At 41.3% G+C, this 20,617-nt stretch overlaps 1 protein-coding gene across 8 annotated transcripts in view; it reads right to left on the bottom strand.

Annotated features, from left to right (window-relative positions):
• The window catches only part of LOC128742843 (basement membrane-specific heparan sulfate proteoglycan core protein), a 1,551,467-nt gene that overhangs the window by 520,532 nt on the left and 1,010,318 nt on the right, over positions 1-20,617 (bottom strand). The gene's annotated exons all lie outside the window — the stretch shown is intronic.

Genomic DNA, 20,617 nt, shown 5'->3' with positions numbered 1-20,617 from the left:
TTGACCATTTGGCCATTAAAAGACACACTGGGTTCGAAAATCCGGAATTCCGACAGAGTGTCCGCTGTGAGGTAGAGAACTGATTGTATTGCAGGAAAATCAGTCATGCGGATATAAAAACTCTAAAAATTCATACAATGAACTATTTCATATAACGAGATGAATCAGGTTGGCCATTCCGGAGTAGGTTCCTGTGAGGTCATGGGTGGTCAGTCTAGGATTGGAGGTAAAACCTAGCAATATGGGTATCAAAGTTCTTGGAATTAGTTCGGTAGGTGATATTTTTTACATTTCGATGTATTTTGATTGATTATTTCGAAAATGGTTTCTACGGGGTCACAGATGATACCGCAGGATTCGAGATAATGCTTAGCATTATCAGAACAGTTCAAACCGAAGAACCATCCGTTATACATTTGGAACCAGTTCCGAAATTATTAATCAGTACTAAACTGGCCATATCAGCTCAAAACATCTAAAAGATCCGCTAAACCAATTCTAATATTGGATTAGGCACCCAACTGGCCATCTGTAACCCTACAGGAACCCAATTCTGGAATGGCCAATGCGATCTAAAGTCACCAAATAAGATGAATGAAGGGTCCACAATGTCAAGTTCAAAGCTAATAGCTTTGCTGAAAGCTGATATTCTTTCAAAACAAGCGGCTTCCCACGTTTTACCGGACGTTGCTCCGGAATTACCGATTCCCGGGAACTACTTGCCATTTGACCGCCAAATGCTTTATCTAATCAAAACTAGATAAATGTACGAATCAAATGCCACTAGTTTCATCCAAATCGGTTCAAAATAACCAAAGTTATGAACATAGCAAATCATGGGTACCCGGGTACCCTTGTCGCCCTCCTACGTAATAAAAAAAATCAAGTGCCACTCATTGCTAATCCCCTTTATGGATATGCACCAAAAAAACCTCAATTACTTAAGATCAACGAGTTTAACGATGTCGCAAACTTTCAATGACGTATGTTTTAAATTGAATGAGTTATAACAATTTTAAAACTGAAAAGGTACCCGGGTACCCTGTTGCACACATAACGGTTAAGCTCGATTGCTTTAGCTTTACGGCACCCGTTTTTATTGTTAGTTTTACAACAAAAAAGGGTCTAATTCTAAGTTTAGAAGTTGCTGGGCCAATTACTCGCGTTGTTTATTAATGCAACGAGTATTAAAATAATGATTTTGTCACCACGGGTCAAAATGTCCATATAAGGTCATTATAACGCACATTATGCAACTCATTTAATTTCAGTTGACATTATTATGACACTTAACATATAGATTTATCGTGAAAATGGTTTGGATGTGGACCTTGTACCTACGATTTCCAGTTGTCTGTACCAAAAATTGTCCGTATCAGTAATGCAAACAGCAGTTTGGTCTGTGGTCGCTAAGGTCTTCCCACGAGACTCTAGACCTCGAGGTTGAGCCACCGCGTACGTTGATCCCCTCTGTTCTAGGTGCCGGTGGAGTTGTTGAATAGAACCGTTTTCTCTACGACGGGTCCAGTTCACCGTAGCTTATCGACTTTTGCCAAATATTGCCAATACGTTGGTATTCTCCCCAGGCTGTTTCTGTTACCCTTGATTTATACACTTCCGTAACTCTCCGCTTTGGTCTTGTATTCCGCCAAATATCGTCCGCAAGGACGCGTAAGTCCTTCGTAAGCATTATCAAATCCATAAAAACTATCGCTCTAATAGGGATTTGTACATTGTCGGCTTCGTACGGCGGTTTATGCCACTTGATCGTAGCGTTTTGGGAAGGGTAAAGTAGCTTCGATGTCATGCTTGAATACGTAGCTGGTTCTTCTTATTGGTATTGTTGTTTGCGGCCACCAGCGCACATACACGTATTTATCTACCACTTCTCGTCCATCGCCGTCAAGGATTACCGTCCGCGGCAGGTGTACGTTCGTCTCGTTTGAGCCTCTACCACGAATGTATTTGGTCTTCGATGCATTTCTTTTAAGTCTAATCCTTCTAGCCTCCGCTTTCAGTCTAGCGCACATGTCCTCCGCCGTCGCATGCGTAGCCAATAAGTTTGCTACCTTCACTGGAAATCAAAACTCTCGTTTCGATATCTGCTCTTCGGATCACCCCCTCAAGAGATGTTGAAAACCATGCGGGATAAACTGTCAGCTTGGCTCGACGGTCGCCGCCGCCAATTCTATAGACTCCAACAGCCTCTCCCAGCTGAGATTCGAACATACAACCTACCTTACTGCCAACTGGAAGGCAAAATGTTAACATTTGACTTCTTTTTTTTAATTCTATTTTTTTGTCAAATAAAGAACACTCAATCTCAACCAAAATAGCTCTTAACTGAAAATAATTCTTCATCCTGAATAAACTTTTCAAGGTTAGGCTTTGTCTGATCCCCCCCCCCCCCTCAGGAAACATTTCTAGCTAGGACCGTATCTAATAGTACAATAAAAACTTGAAGGAAGGATGACTGAACTTCAAAGAATTCTTTCTGAGACTTCAGTTAAGTTCTTGCACGTATCCAGAAAGACTTCGTCAGAGCAACAAGAAAAATTTCAATTTTTCCGTATTTTACCTGCCGTGTTGTTATACGGTGTTGTTATAATACTTAATAATGCAATTCCAAACTTTTAACGCCCATTACATACTAATTAGACTATGTTAAGTTATTTTTACACGGTTTCTTAAAATGGCACGGGTTTATTTTTCATTAAAACTGTTTTTCTACCAATAATTTACCATAGCATTAATTATCACGCCATTTTCAGTTGTCTGTACCAAAATTTCTCCATATCAGTACACCACCACCAGGAGTTTGCTTTTCCTCTCACTGAAGTTTTAGGAGTGTCTCATCAACTCCCCCAACACTATAGAGAAATCATAGAATTTAATGAAAATTTCGCAAGAATTTCAGAGAAGTCTTTCTAATCAGAAAGTCACTGTTCTTTCAAAACTTCTTCTGATAGTATCATAATAACTTCAAGGAAGAATGACTGAACTGCAAAGGATTCTTTCTAACACTTCAGTTAAGTTCTTCCTCAGATACAGAGTAACTTCCTCAGTCAAAACAACAAGAAAAGTTTCTTTCAATTTCTTTCAATGTGGTGTTGTTATGATACTCAATAATACAATTTCAAACTTTTAACGCCCATTTTTAAGTAATGAGACTATGGTAAGTTTTTTACACGGTTTCTTAAAATAGCACGGTTTTTTACACGGTTTCTTGAAATAGCACGGATTTTTTTTACACGGTTTCTCGAAATAGCACGGATTTTTTTTACACGGTTTTTAGAAATAGCACGGATTTTTTTTACACGGTTTCTCGAAATAACACGGTTTATTTTTGCACGGTTTTTTTACACGGCACGTATCCCCCGTGTAAAAAAAGAATTCGGTGTACATGAATTGAAAGCTGGATTCATATTCCTCGTAGCAAAATATAAAGATGTTTGAAAAAGGAAGATTTGTCATGAAAAATTCCTTATTTTCGAAAGCGTCGCATTCGAGCCTGATTTTTTTCGTGTGGGCAAAATGAACACGCAGTGAGGGCAAAATGAACATGTCATGGAAAACTAAAGTTAACATGCAGTTTGGATACATTAAACATTATTTTACCTTATCAATGATCTACATAAGCTGTAGATATTCAACAAGGCTGTTGGAATTAAAATAGGACTCCACAAAGTTAACATAACGCATCTTCGCCACGTTCATACAAGGCTTGACTTTCAACTCGCTTCATCGGTCATTTTCCATTATTTTTCGAGGGACTCGATAATTTTTACTAATTGAATTGTAATTAGGTCGTGGCTGCTGGTAAATGGAAAATAAAACATCTTTATACACACTATTCATTTTGCCCCCATAGTGAAATGTTCATTTTGCCCCCAAAACACCAATTGTTTTCAAGTGTTTATTATAAACTAGCAGTTGATAAAAATATTTGGAATGGACAGATCTAGGGTTGCCAAGTCCGAAAATTTCAAAAACCGGCCGGTCCTGCTTGGGGGGGGGAGGAGGGGGGTTGTGGCAGCATGTTACTAGAGGATTTGCCTGGAATGTGTAATGTGCGTTAATTATTATTTAGGTAGTCGTCGGAATCGAAACCACAACGAACATTGCAAGGATTATTGAAGATACTACACTGAAAATATTCTGCACATAACTAATAGTAAATTTCCATATGAAATCCCATATGATTATCATGAGCCGCATATAAACACAATCCTCCCAGAAATACACATAAAAATTATACGCGTATGAATAGTATGTGCAATTATACACATAAAAATTATACGCATATGAATAGTATGTGTTAATTTTTCGCTTGCACATAAATGATAACTGTTTGGCACATAAAGATCATGTACTGGGCACGTTGCAAAAATCTATATGTGGGACACATAGAAACTATACGAAAAGTTTTCTCAGTGTAGAAGACAACTAGTTGCTTCTGGTGCTGGTGGACAATTTAATGTATATTACCGCCAGAAGCAAAGTATTGTCACTGCAAAACTGGTTATCTTCAATGATCCACTGGTCAGGATTGCTAATAAATTTTACAAATCAGAAAAAAAGTACCAATCCGGCTTCCTATGTCGGAAAACCGGCCTTTTTGCAGGATTGACCGGCCACCGGCTTTGCAGGTGAAAAACCGGTCGGGCCGGCCAAAAACCGGCCACTTGGCAACCCTAACAGATCCGCAGGACAATGATAAGCAAACAACATTAAATGATATCAATAGTCGAAATTTAATTTGCTCCGCCAAAAAAGCTTATATACTAATGGTGGAAATTACCATCGGCGTCAGATTTCAACAAATATTTTTTACTTTTTCAATTTTTTTTTCATATTAGAAAGCTTATGATCACCACATATTGTCTCAAACAGCTTGAAATACTTCTAGGAGAAGATACCTATTGATCTGGAACAGATTTTAATCGGTTTACTGGGAATTCCGCTACCTGTTCATTTTGCACCCCCCCCCCCCCCCCCCCCGTTCATTTTACCCACAGTTCCCCTACTTGATAATTCAAGCATTTTGTACTTTCTGCAATTCAACAGAAATTTAATGCGGTTGTCAGTTTTGATGATGATGATGATGGTCCCACCTCATACCCCTACAACGGTTTGAGCGAGACGATTTATCTATTAAGATATTTATGTAATAACAATGTAGCCCGGTGCAAAAGCAAATAACGAACTGGCTTCTAATACAGACATATCAAACTTTCAAGTGAATATCAACATTTTCACAAAATGTCCAAGGCTCGTCCAAAACGTTTCCAACCCGAAAATTATCTGGACTTGTTTAGGAATCGAACCTAATATTTAGCAGCACAAGCTGGTCAGAGTTGGTTCTAGATAACGATCTAGAACTACGAGGGAGATCCAGCAGAACTTTGGTGCTCGATATACAACTCCGCAACATACGCGATGGTATACGAGTTCCAAAGTCCACAAGCAAAACCAAGCCTGTCCAGCTTCCGCTCCAAACCCTTTGTTCAGGACTTTAACCTGATCATTCAATTTCCAGATTGTGTATGTCTGTTCTCGCGCGCGTGGCTCAAACATGTGTAGCCTTCTCTAAACTTTTTTAATTAATAATAATAACAATTTCAAATCCACCATCATCAGTCAACATGATAACTTACTACCGTGGACCCCCGTTCATTTGACCGTTTTTAATCTGAACACTTTTTAATTTGAACCTCGTTGGTTTGCACGACGTGCAAATTAAAAATGGTTCAAATGTCATTCTCAATATGACATCATTTGCTTATGCAGACAATGCATAAACACGATTTGTTTGTACTAATCTAGCATGCTTAATCTGTTTCACATTGCGTTTTCCCAACGAATACGGTAGAAATCCGGTCGGATAATGAAATATTCGCTGCTTGCAACTGCCAACTGATTCAAACCACAAAAACAATAACAAAGAGTAGGGCAGCCAGTTCACACAAGCTCCAGTATATTTAGGGTTACCAGTTGTTCAAATTAAAAACTTACCCCGTTAGTTTACATGAGGAATCGTTCAAACGAACGGGGGTCCACTGTATATCCACTAAATATACAATTTTGGCAATTTTCATAAATATTTGCACTGTACTTTTGTCATTTTGGCCATATTCGGTGGCTATTTCTTTGGGTAACTAACATTTTACATTCTCTTGATCAACTAATTATTATTGGGGTTTTAGTCACCGTTAAACTTTTATTTCTGGGTTTTGCTGATTTTTTTCGGTGAAATTATAACTCGCTATTCTTTCTCGGCGTAACGTTTCAGTCTGCTATAGCTTCGACCATCCTCAGACGCCTAACATATTTATTCATATAGTACCACCTTGCATTAATTATAAATTTAAGAACATTTGTCAATTTTACATATTAACATATTACAAAAACACATCTACATTAGTTTTCTTACTATTAAGAAAGCAGGAATTTCATAAAAAAGTGAAAAGTCATAAAAATGTTCTTCGTAAACATAATACTGAACTAACCGGTAAGCCGAAAAACAAAATCAAACATAACATTTTCACTAAGCTAAAATATCCCATCCCACTAGGAAAACATAAGAACGTTGTGTACTTAGTTCCATGCGGAACAGAAGATGGAGTGGTATACGTAGGACAGACAGGGAGGAAACTGGAGACGCGGATTACAGAACACAAAAATGGCGAGAAAAGGGAGAGGCGGAATCGGGTCTTTCACAACACTCACTTAAAAAAAGTACCGAGTTCGGTAAATTATCATAAATTTTACCGAACTCTTAGCAGCAGAACGTTCGGTAAAATTTTTTTATGATGCCAAACATTACTTATGATCCGTAAACGTCGATTGGCACCATCGAATTTTACCGAACGTTCGGCTGCTCAGAGTTCGGTAAAAGAAATTTAGTGTGCACACGATACAAGAAGGACACAAATTTGACTTTGACAACACACGGATATTGGAGCGAATCGAGAACCTGGAGAGCAGGTTGGCAACAAAGATGTTCCACATTAAAATCTAAGGCGACGATAAGACGGTAAATCTACAACGAGAGTGTGGGACGTTTAACACTGCATATGATGAGCTGAGGACAGTATGAGACCAGTGCTGCAATATTTTGACAACGTTTACAGAAATTGAAATATTACGCATGTAATTGGTAGCATTCTGAACTTTCGATTCATTCTGAACCGCGTAAAAAAGCGATTTCAGTGTATTTTCAACGAATGGAAGCAGCGCGACATATCGAATCGCAATATTTTCAGTACAGAGACTATAGATTACAGAGGCGCCGAGACACTCAAAATGCCCTAAATTTTGAAACAAAATGGAGAGTACCATCATAAATAAAGTTAACTCTTCGCTTTCGCCAGAGAATGACAGGGTAAAGTGATGCGAAAAAACTGAAAGTGAAACTGGCAGGCTGTGAAATATCTGAAAGATTTGTATAATGAGATGTAGTTTTGTTTTGAGCAGTGTTGAAAAACATTGATATTAGTTTACATTCATTGTTGCGTATCCAGGCAGACACCAACATTGAACGCGAAACGGAAAGGATTTACACGGCGGACTGTATTTTTGTTCGGATCACAAAGCACAGGATGGAAAATTTTCTAATATTTTATTTCTCGATGCGAACTTAACAAGATTCAAAACTTAACTAACTTACATCTACTGGTGGCATCGGTTTATAGCACTCGGAAAGTTCCAGATGCGCGGCGCGTGTGTGGCGTGGTAGGAAAAAACCAATGAGCATCGCGCAATCGCTCGCGTGTTCGTCGCTGTTATCCTGTCGGCGCGTGGAGGGACAAAATATTTCCTGCTGTTTCCTTCTCTCTGCTTTCAAGTGAGTGCATGCTTCGGGAAGGATCGATGCTCGATCGTTTGGCAAATGTCGTGTTTGGTTTTTTCCACTTGGAATACTCGGGAACATTCGAATGGCTGGAAACAGTGGAATTTTCCGAAGCAATTATAATTACACGCTTCGTTGCGTACATTCTCCCCGGGTTGAAGATCGAAGACTTCAAAACTGAAAAGTGGATAGCACCGCGGCATCCAGACAATCTTGAAGTTCATCATTGTCCTTAATTGGTAAAGGAGCTAGCTTAGCAATGCTTCTTTTAAACACACCTGAAGCGGTCTTTACATCGACCACTCGAACAAGCTGGTCAGGACCGGGATAGGTTTTCACTATCTTGCCGTACTTCCAGGATAGCGGTGGGAGATTATCTTCTATCAGCAGAACTATCATACCTGGTTCAATATTAGCAGTGGATTTGACCCATTTACCTCTAGACTGAAGCGTAGAAAGGTACTCCTTTGACCACCTTTTCCAAATGTGATCTCTGAGCAACGTCAAATATTGCCAACGGGATAATCGATTTTCGTTAACATCCAAAAGCGTTGGCTTGGGAACTGGTTGTAAAGCTCTTCCTAACTGCAAATGAGCTGGAGAAATCGGCAGCGGATCGTTTGGGTCATCAGAAACCGCATATAATGGACGGGAATTTAAAATGGCTTCAACGTGCGTCAATAAAGTAGCAAACTCTTCAAACGTTAGTTTGGCATTTTGTAATGTCCTTTTCAAATGAGTTTTTACGCTCTTCACAGCAGCTTCTACTAAGCCTGCGAAGTTGGGAGCTCTTGAGGGAATGAAGCTCCACTGGATTTCTCGGGGAAGCAACAAATCATTGATCTTGGCTTGCATTGTCTCAGATCGTAATTGCTTATATAACTCTCGAAGTTCATTAGAGGCGCCGACGAAATTAGTACCGTTATCAGAGAGAATGCTCTTAACCATACCTCGACGGTTCACAAAGCGATCAAGTGCAGCAAGAAACGCTTCGGTACTAAGACTTGACACTAACTCAAGATGCACATTCTTGGTTGCAAGGCATATAAAAACAGCAATATATCCTTTAACAATCTTCGGGCGATACTTGCCTTCTTTGACTGCTATAGGACCAGCGAAATCAATTCCAGTATTTTCAAACGGCATAGCGGGGTTTACTCAAGGTTCTGGCAGTACTCCCATCAATTGAGTTATTCTCTTAGGATTCGTTCGAAAGCAGGCGATACAGCTTCTAGTAACTCCTCGGATTGTAGAACGCGCTTTTAAAATCCAAAACATTTGACGCGATATAGCAAGAAGGGCTGAAGGACCGGCATGAAGATTTTCTTCGTGAAGAGCGCGGAGTATTAGTTTAGTTACGAAATGGTGACCGGGAAGGATAATTTGATGCCTGGCATCGAAAGGCAGATTAGAGTGTTTTAGACGACCACCAACTCTCAAGATTCCATCATCGATTGTAGCACATAGTCCAGCAAGTCTTTTGGACGAGTCGGCAGTCTTCTGATTCTGAACTTCTTCACGAAACTCGGTATATTGGATAACTTTCACGATCGCCTTCAGTGACACTCTCATTTCTGCTACGGAAACAAATTTAGACAGCTGTCGGTTTTTCTTCTCCTGAGTTCTTGCATTTTTGATGAATCGTAGAACCCAAGCAATAATCCTCTGCATTTTTCGAAATGAGCTGTAGGCAGTAAAGACTGGCAAAAGTTCGATTGTCGCCAAGTTGACAACCGCTTCGACCTTTAGATCTGGAAGCTCTTCGTCTGGAATAACTTCAGAGCTAGCAACATTGTAAGGGATTTGGCACAGGAAACGTGGACCACTCCACCATAATTCATTTTGACTTAATTCCACTGGAAGTTGTCCTCGGGAAATCAAATCTGCAGGATTATCCGCTGATCGAACATATTGCCAAGAGAATTGATTGGTATATGGTGATTTCCGCAACACGGTTGCGCACGAAAACATCTAAGCGACTCGGATCCTTTTGAAGCCAAGCCAAAACGATCTGGCTATCCGACCATAGCACAATCTTAGAGACAGGAAATTTCAATGCAGGAATAGACTTCATAAGCAATCGCACCAACAACTGAGCTGCGCATAATTCTTTGCGAGGAATAGTCATGGGACTCAGAGGAGCAACTCTCGACTTACTAACGAGGAGATTACATTTGGCTTCTACACCGGTAGCACGCAAATATAAACAAGCTCCATAAGCTGATAACGAAGCATCGGCAAAACCGTGAACTTCTAATGTATCGGCATGATACGGTATAATACATCTTGGCACTTTTATTTGGTTTAGGAAACGCAAAGAATTGTACAAGATACGCCATTGCAAAAGCAAATCATATGGAAGGGTCTCGTCCCACTCAAGCTTGCGGGACCACAACGTTTGCATTAGCACCTTGGCTTTTACTATTACTGGTGACACAAAGCCAAGCGGATCAAATAATTTGGAAATCTGTGAAAGCACATATCGTTTGGTGATTGGCACAGGAACATTATACTCAACTGACTGGAAGAAATATCGAAACTGATCGTTGCTAGTATCCCACTGTAATCCCAGCGTCTTAACTGTATTATTGGCATCATCAATCTGCAGCAGCTTTTCTCTTTCACCCTCAGGTATTTCAGCGAGCATTACTTCTGAATTTGAACACCATTTCCTAATATCGAATCCTCCTTTGGCTAGTATTTTCTGCAAGTCCTTCCTGAGGCTAATGGCCTCTGATTCAGTATTGGCTCCAGAAAGGACATCATCAATATAAAAGTCTTCACTAACTACTTTTGCGGCATCAGGAAATTCAGATTGCTCATCTTCAGCCAATTGTACAAGAGATCTTGTTGCTAAAAACGGAGCCGACGCTGTGCCATAGGTCACTGTTGTGAGTTCGAGTATGCGCAACGGCATATCGGAAGGTTGGTTTCTCCAAAATATTCGCTGGAAGCGGCTATCACGATCATCAACCAAAATTTGCCGGTACATTTTGGCAATATCAGCGGAAAAGGCAAAACGGTGTCGGCGAAATTGGAGAAGAATGGAGAACAGATCATTCTGAACGGTCGGACCCACTTGAAGGACGTCATTTAAACATAACTTTGATGATCGGGCGGAGGCATCAAACACCACACGCAGTTTAGTGCTAGTGCTGGTTGGTTTTAATACAGCATGGTGAGGCATGAAATAACACTGTGATCCAGCTGCATCGTTCTCTTCAAAAATCTCGTGGCAATGGCCAAGTGTTTCGTATTCATTAATAAATGATACATACTGTTGTTTTAGTTCAGGGTGGCGGCTTAAACGTTTCTCGAGTAGATAAAACCGTTTCAACGCTAAGGCGCGATTGGTATAAAGTTGACTTACAGCGTCTCGAAATGGAAGACGTACGACGAAACGACCTGTTTCGTTGCGGCGATAGGTTTTCACAAAATGCTCTTCCACTTGTTGCTCTTCGACGGATGGAAACGACGGGTTAATTACTTCTTCGATGGCCCAAAAATTGTGAATAGAAGCAGCCAAATCTTCTTCGGTGATCACGTGAGAGAATACAAAACGATGTTCAGGAACATCAGCTGCACCGGCAACCACCCACCCAAAGACGGTTTCTTGGAGAATGGGTAAATTGTCGGAAATCCTTAACTGACCCGATTTGAGGGGACGGAAAAAGAATTGATTCCCGATGAGAAGATCAATGCGGTTTGGTAAAAAGAACTCAGGGTCAGCCAATTCTATGTTGGCTGGGAGATGCCATTTTTGTATATCAATCTTTCTTGTAGGAATCATTCCACTAACTTTAGGCAGCACAAGGCATGGTACATCCAAACTATACTCACTGTAGCTAGAGGCCACTGTAACCATTATACCTTTGTTGGCACAACTTTTTCCTGTCACACCGTTTACCTCAGTGTTAGTTGACCAAGATCGTTTCCCAAGTTTATCGGCCATATCCTGAGAGATGAGGCAAACTTGTGACGCACAATCCAACAACGCACGACAACGATGGGTGCAACCACTTTCATCCACTAGCTGGACAACGGCTGTTAGCAAAAATACTTCCTTCGAAATGGAACGATTCTGATGGGAACTGGAAACTTGATTAACCAATGCGTTCGAAGCTGGAACTGGCACAGAGCTGGCACGATCTCGGGGAGAAGTGTTGTTTAATATTGACGACGATTCAGAACACTCAATAACATCATCACTTTTTTCTATGTGTAACAAAGTGTGATGTTTCTGGGCGCACTTTACGCATACCTTTTCGGACTGGCACGTGTTGCTACGGTGGCCTTTGCGGAGGCAGTTGAAACACAGTTTCGCTTCTTTCACTTTGGAGATTCGTTGTGCAATCGTCATATCACGGAAAATACCACATTTTAAATTAGGGTGCTGTCCCCCACACAGCTCGCATGTTACTACAACAGCAGACGTGACGGCATGCGCTGTTTTGTGGAATTGCTTCGGGAACAAATTCATCTTACCAGACACGGTAGGTTTGACTGGCACTGCTGAAGGATTAGCCGTCTCACACCTTTCAAGAAGAAGACATCGACTTCTCAAAAACTCGATAGTGTTACTGTAGCTTGGCAGCTGTCCATGCGTTAAAGATGATTCCCAATGCTCACGCGTTTCCTTGTTTAACGCATTAGTCAGCACGTTGATGATAACCAATTCGGACACTCCGGTTAGTTCTTGTTTCAGAAACTTTAGACTATCGACATGGCGGCAGCATTCATCTAACAGTTCCCGAAGCTCTTTAGATGATTTTTTAGTCATTCTTTTCAGGTTAAGAAGACCACGAATATGGGAGTCAATAATTAGCCGCTCATTTTCATACCTTTCTTCCAGAATATTCCATGCCTGTTCATAATTGTTATCTTGGATGGTTTGGGAACCAATTACACCAGCAGCAGCACCGACCAACGATTTTTCCAAGTGGTACAATTTGATGGCATCACAATCAGCTGATCTTCGCATTAAATCTTGAAACATTGACTTGAAGCGAGGCCAATTTTCATACTCCCCATTAAACGTAGGCAAGGGGGCCCTTAATGCTTGCTGTTGCACAATTACCTGTGTTCCTCCTGCTTGATCAGGAATAGCGGCTGGAGTTGCAGATAAATTATCCTTCAATGTTTCGATCACTACACATGTTTCATTGTATAAAACTTCGAATTCTTCGTATTTTTTATCTTGGCTATCTCTCTGATTAGGAACACAGGCACTAATGAGAGCATCATGCACTTCATTAAATTCACGGTAATGGTTTTCTAGATTTTTCGAGAACACTCTGAGCTGAGGCATGGAAAAATTCGTGGGTTCTTCATCGGCAGCTTTAAGCGAGTTTCTTAAACGCGTCACCTTCGCTTTCACTTGCCCACGTTTATGCACTAACAATTTCACCTCTTCGTCAGACATTTTCGTTTTCACTGGATAGTTTTTTCTCACTGGACTATTGAAATTACCCTCTTCAAGGTTACACAAACGTGCGCCACATTACAAGCACACATCGGAAACGGAAATAACGACGGGATCGCTATTCGAAGCTGAGTGAATTTTCGGGAAAAATACCACTCGGAAATGATGGATTCTCGGTCGAACCACCAACACTCAAACACTCTTTTCAACTAACAGTTCAAATGTCTACTTTACATGGAAGTTCAATGTTCAAACGGATTAAAAAGTTCACAAAACCACGCGAAATTGGCGAATTTTCACTGTACTTGAATCACACACTGCGTCTTGATCCGGTTCGAAGGACCAAAATGTTGCGTATCCAGGCAGACACCAACATTGAACGCGAAACGGAAAGGATTTACACGGCGGACTGTATTTTTGTTCGGATCACAAAGCACAGGATGGAAAATTTTCTAATATTTTATTTCTCGATGCGAACTTAACAAGATTCAAAACTTAACTAACTTACATCTACTGGTGGCATCGGTTTATAGCACTCGGAAAGTTCCAGATGCGCGGCGCGTGTGTGGCGTGGTAGGAAAAAACCAATGAGCATCGCGCAATCGCTCGCGTGTTCGTCGCTGTTATCCTGTCGGCGCGTGGAGGGACAAAATATTTCCTGCTGTTTCCTTCTCTCTGCTTTCAAGTGAGTGCATGCTTCGGGAAGGATCGATGCTCGATCGTTTGGCAAATGTCGTGTTTGGTTTTTTCCACTTGGAATACTCGGGAACATTCGAATGGCTGGAAACAGTGGAATTTTCCGAAGCAATTATAATTACACGCTTCGTTGCGTACATTCATTTTCAGTTAAAACCAAGGATGAAAATGATTTTTTTCAACACTGAGTAGGACTCGAGCAGGCTTGTGGGTGAGAGAAATAAACGCTCATGGAACAGTTATGATATATGACAAATGAAGATAATTCCTGAATCTATACCTATAAAAATGGAATTCTGTCTGTCTGTCTGTCCCTATGTTCCTTTTAGAATCGAAAACTACTGAACCGATCGGCGTGAAAATTTGCATGTAGAGGTTTTTGGGGCCACGGAAGGTTCTCTCGATGGCAAAAGACCCCTCCCCCCACTAAGAGGGGGGGCTCCCATACAAATCTATGCCTATAAAAATGGATTTCTGTCTGTCCCATGTTCCTTATAGAATCGAAAACTACTGAACCGATTGGAGTGAAAATTTGCATGTAGGGGTTTTTGGTGCCAGGGAAGGTTCTTATGATGGTTAGAGATCCCTCCCACCACTAAGAGGAGGGCTCCCATACAAATCTATACCTATAAAATGGATTTCTGTCTGTCTGCCCGAATGTTCCTTATAGAATCGAAAACTACTGAACCGATCGGCGTGAAAATTTGCATGTAGGGGTTTTTGGGGCTAGGGAAAGTTCTTATGATGGTTAGAGACCCCTCCCTCCAGTAAGGGGGGGTGGCTGCCATACAAATGAAACACCAATTTCTGCATAACTCGAAAACTAATCAATCAAATGGAACCATATTTGGCATGTGGGTGTTTTTGGAGGCATGAATTTTTTCTATGATGAATTGAGACCTCTTACCTTTTTGAGAGGGGGGGCTCCCATACAAATGAAATACAAATTTCCTCATAACTAGAAAATTAATCAAGCGAATGGAACCAAATTTAGCATGTGGGTGTTTTTGTATGCAATTGAGACCCCTCCCCTCTTTACGAAGCGAATAATGACCCCTCTCCCTTTTAGGAGGGGGGGGGCTTCCATACAAATGAAATATAAATTTCCTCATAACTCGAAAACTAATCAAGCAAATGGAACAAAATATGACATGTGAGTGTTTTTGGAGACAAGAATGTTTTCTATAGTGAATTGAAACCTCTCAAAAACATGAATTGCGGTTCCATGGATTGGCGCTCGAGGGTTTATCCAAAATGAAAAATTCCAAAACGGCATGAAAGTATTCGAACGCATAACAAAATGGCGGATATTCAAACAGAAAAATCAGTTTTTTAATCGAAAATTTAACTTTAAACGTTTCTAAAATAAAACAAAAATTAATGATGAGACAAAGACAAAATAATTTTATAGGTTTTTAAACAAAAAAAAAAGAAGCAAATGAATTGCTAGAGCAGTTCTTGAGATATTTATGGTACCGACTTTGAAAACCTGGTTTCGAGAAAAACGGCGTTGAAGTTTTTATTCGCTGTGTAATCGCTCCAAACATGCGCGATACAAATAGCTGTAACTTTGTCATTTTTTGGAATTCATCGAAACGGCTTCAAACACATATGCTCAAAATATTAATCTTTCGATATAAACAATAATTTTTTTTTTTGATATTTTAAATAAACTTTAGTGAATACAACTGATCATATACCTACCTACATATGCAAAATAATGCCATTTCGTGATTCTTTCTGGAAATCATGAAACCGAATAGCCACATTACCTGGCAAAGGCCTTTGAAAAGAAAACTGCGCCACTTCGTGATTCAAGGCGAAGCGTTTAGTGAGAAAATCGAATTGCATCTTCATTTATATATTTTGCCCTAAAAGGGCTGATAGCTGTATAGTTACAGAAGCCTGACACCACATACATTTACTATAAGCCGGTGTTACGTCTAGTGGCCAGCGTTGAAGAAATTCCTTGCTCCGGAATTCAATCGTGTAGAATTGGGGTAAAATGTCCTTTCCGAGGACGTCCTAGATTCGTCACGCCAAGTAATATCGCCCAAATAATGTCGGTGATTTTCGGTTTAATCATTCACTCCGATTCGGGATACCAAATGAAAATAATTTATTTGAATTTTAACTATTTAATCAACCATGAAGTGAATCGAAAGAAACCGATACAATTGTAATATTTATTCCAAAAAACGCGTCTGATCGCCTTGGCGGCTTTCCAAAAAGTGATACAAGATCTAATGCTACCGCTACCACATTCTCCTGTATAAGAGTGAACATCAACTTAACGAAACTCGTCTAAAGAGTCATTGGGGTACTGTGTCTAAACTACTAGAAAAATGCGCACCCAAACATAGCCACCACCTTGAAACAACGTTTCAACTACTACAACTATTATTTGTCCTACTACTATTGTGTATATTATTACATTCCATAGAGCACTCAGCTATCAAACAAAGCACACGATATCTGCTACTTTTCTTAAGTACTACTAATTTTGTTCATTTTCCGTTGTTTCTCCGCTAATAACTGACAACTGCTGCAGACGAGGTTGCTGATCATCCGCAGGAAGGAGGCATATTTGTGATACCGGTCGTCTGAAGATTCCGCTGATTGTTTGCACGAGAACCACGCGTATTACTCCGTCGATACCTGGTTTTGCTTCAATTATTCGTGCCAGAGGCCATTTTGTTGGATGCAGAGAGTCGTCGCGCAGAATCACCATTGTGCCCACCTTGATTGGCACTCCACGTACTCTAAAAGGCTTGGAATCCCGTTGCATTTCCTTTAAGTACTCGTTTCGCCACATATGCCAGAATTGTTGTGTTTTTTGTTGCAGCCGCTGGAATCTGTTTAGCCGATTTAGAGGGATGTTTCGCAAATCTCGATCCGGTAGTGCATGAAGAGAACAGCCAATCAAGAAGTGACCAGGTGTTAATGCCGATAAGTTGCTTACGTCGTCCGATAAAGGTATCAGTGGCCGAGAATTCATACAGGCTTCTGCCTGTGCCAGGATAGTTACCGTGTCCTCGTAGCTGAGAAGTGAATTGCGAAGCTGCCGGTAAAGGTGTTGCTTTGCTATCTTGACTGCGGATTCCCACAGTCCGCCAAAATTTGGAGCCTTAGGGGGGATTAAATGCCATGAGATTCCTTTTGATGCACACTCGTCGATGATTTTGTTTAATTCCGTTTGTGTATGCAGCCGTGTGTAGATTTCGTGAAGTTCATTCCGTGCTCCGATAAAGTTTTTCCCATTATCAGAGAACATATTTGCAGGTTTTCCTCGACGAGCTATAAATCTGCGCAATGCTGACATGAAGGTTGCGGTCGATAAGTCTCCAGCCAACTCGAGATGTACCGCTTTGGTGCTAAAACACACAAATACCGAAATGTATGCTTTCGTAGGAGATGCCTTTCGATGTGGAGAACGAAGATAGATTGGGCCGCAGTAATCAACCCCCGTGTTGGTAAATGCTCTGCTCGGTGTTACTCGCAAAGCTGGAAATTGTCCCATGGGTTGCCTTACCGGTGCCGGTTGTGCTCGAGTACAGTTGTAGCAGCGTCTAGCGATGCCCCGTAGTAGTCGCCTTCCATTTACTGGCCAGTAGTGTTCACGAATAACTGCTAACATCAAACGAGGTCCAGCGTGAAGGAGTTGATGATGATACCGCTGGACGAGAAGCTTAGTAAAGGGATGATCACCAGGCAGCAATATTGGATGTTTGGTATCGTAAGGTTTATCGGAGAGTTGCAGACGGCCTCCAACGCGTAGCATGTTTATTTCATCTAAAAATGGATTCAAAGTTCGAATAGATGACCGGGATGAAACGAGGTTTTCAGTCTGCAATGCCTTTATTTCCTCGGAGTATGATTCAGATTGTACCAGTTTAATGAGCTGGGTTTTGCTCGATTCCAGTTCCTTCACCGTTAGTGTGGGTGCCAAGAGTAGATTTTCACCCATACGCCGTAAATGACAATTATGCTGAAAGCGTTGTAACCATGCCACGATGCGAATAAGTTTGTTATAGTGCGAATAGCGAGTGAATATTGAATTGTGCCTTTCCATATTCGAAACCACAGCCACCACCGTTTCTCTTTCCATTATATCCTCAGGAATTTTTTCAAATACCGTTTCTTGCGGCCATACTTCCTCTGATTTGGGACCGTTTTTCCATAATGTGCTTTGGACAAAGTCGTTGACACGCATTCCCCTTGATACCATATCCGCAGGATTCTGGGGTCCTGGGATGTGTTTCCACCGAACGTTCCGTGTGGTTGTTTGAATTTCGCTAACCCTGTTGGCAACAAAGGTTTTCCAGGTGTAGGGTGGAGATCGAAGCCAATTTAGGACTACTGTAGAGTCCGACCAAAAGTGAACCGAATGGTATTCCAGTCCTAGTGCTTGTGTTACCTTGTTATATAGCCGGGATGCGAGCTGGGCGGCGCACAGCTCCAGTCTAGGGATTCTTAACCGTTTCAATGGAGCGACTCTAGATTTTGCTGATATAAGTTGAACCTTTACCATGCCGCGCTTATCTTCCGTCCGTGCATAAATGCAGCATCCGTATGCGACCTTCGATGCATCCGCAAAACAATGAAGTTGGATTGATTTAGCATCAGAAAGTAGCACAAACCGATCGATTGTGAATGTTGATAGCTGGTTAAGCTGAGCCCGAAATTCCTCCCATATTTCCTTTAGATCGTTTGTCACTTCGTCATCCCATCCGATAGGAATTAACCACAGCCGTTGCATAATTATTTTCGCCGCTACTACAATCGGAGATATCAAACCTAACGGGTCGAAAAGTCTAGAAAAATGGTGCCGTGCCCAGGATCCGGCGTTCGGTTAACAATAGGCTCTATTCATCGTGACCTTTGTGTGTCCTTCATCAACCTAATCCGCCATTTTGTACTGGGCAACTAAGCGCGTCACTTTTCGCGGGAGCGCAAAGACCATCGTAAACCTGGAAATACCTGGACAACCCCACTGGATTATTCATTACATCGTATTAATATATAATACAAGGCTCTATTCCGCCTTGAAAAAGGTGAGTGTGATTCCAAGCATTTTAACTCCATCGTGCGTCTCTACCGGGTCTTTGTTTTAAGGAACGCATTCGCATCGCTTTTATTTCATCATGCCGAAGAGGAAAACTCGTCAACTGGAGCAGAAGCGCATAAATCTTCTTGCGTCGCTGGATCATTGTGAGGAGTTTGCTGAACGATGCCATCCCGAACGCGACAGATGTGAAATTAAACTACGACTTGACAACTTGGATGAAATATGGGCAACTTTCGAAGAAGTGCAAACTGATATCGAGAGTCACGAAGAACACCTGCAAGCTGAGGCTCATCAAATGGCCACACGGGAAAAATTCGAATCTAAATACTTTCGAGTAAAGGGAGCGCTGCTTGCTAAAGTGCCGGATACACCACACAACGCTAACCGTGATGCTAATCAACCACCCAACGCATCGCATCTTTCAGGAGTCAAACTACCAACCATTACCCTACCAGAATTCGACGGGAATTACGACCAGTGGCTCACATTTCATGATACGTTCATTGCACTTATTCATTCCTCAGCTGAAATATCAACGGTGCAAAAATTCCACTACTTACGCGCAGCTGTTAAGGGCGAAGCAGCTCAGCTAATCGAGTCTCTCACTATCAGTGCAATGAACTATCCCGTAGCGTGGCAAATTTTGGTCGATCGTTATTCGAACAGTTATCTGTTGAAAAAGAAGCATTTAGCAGCAATGCTGGACTACCCTAAAATGAAGCGAGAGTCGGCTAATGCACTGCATGGACTAATAGATTCATTCGAAAGGCATAGCAAGGTTTTAAAACAACTGCAAGAACCGGTGGATAGTTGGAGCACAATTATGGTACATTTACTCTGTGCACGTTTAGACGACGCCACTATAAAAATCTGGGAGGATCATGCATCAACTATACCAGAACCGAATTACAGCACACTTATCGAGTTTTTGCAGCGCAGAACTCGTGTTCTCGAATCTCTCTCAGTGAATACTACGCACGGTACTCATGCGCCGCCGCCGCCGCAGCAGACTCCCTTCTCTTTCAAACGTCCCGTTTCTGGAAAGGTGTATACTCACGCTGCCTCTGATAATCGAAATTCCAACTGTGTAGCTTGTTCCCAAAGCCATCGTCTAGTGGAGTGCCCTGAATTTCCAAAATGCCACTTGAAAAACGATTAGATTTGGTTAATTCAGCACGTTTATGTAGCAATTGCTTTCATTCAAACCATTTCGTAAAAAATTGCCTGTTCAAGTTTCGCTGTAAAACCTGCAAAGGAAAACACCATACTATCATTCATCCCGGATTCGCTGGTTCTAATACGACGTCTAACGTAACGACATTAACATCGCAAGAACACGTAGTTTCTCGACACGAAAATGCTACACCTTCGACATCGACCATCGTCAACTCGGCGACGATTGGATTTAACACTTTTCTTATGACGGCGGTAGTAAAGGTAGTCGATGTGTACGGAAATGAAATCTTGGCCCGTGCTATGTTGGACTCCGGATCAATGTCAAACCTTATGTCGGAGAGATTGGCTCAAATGTTGCGTATAAAGGCCCGTAAAGCAGATATAAATGTTCACGGTATCGGAG

Source organism: Sabethes cyaneus, chromosome 3, assembly GCF_943734655.1.
Source record: "Sabethes cyaneus chromosome 3, idSabCyanKW18_F2, whole genome shotgun sequence".
In the NCBI taxonomy this organism is placed as follows: domain Eukaryota; kingdom Metazoa; phylum Arthropoda; class Insecta; order Diptera; family Culicidae; genus Sabethes; species Sabethes cyaneus.
This window is presented reverse-complemented; position numbering and strand designations above follow the sequence as displayed.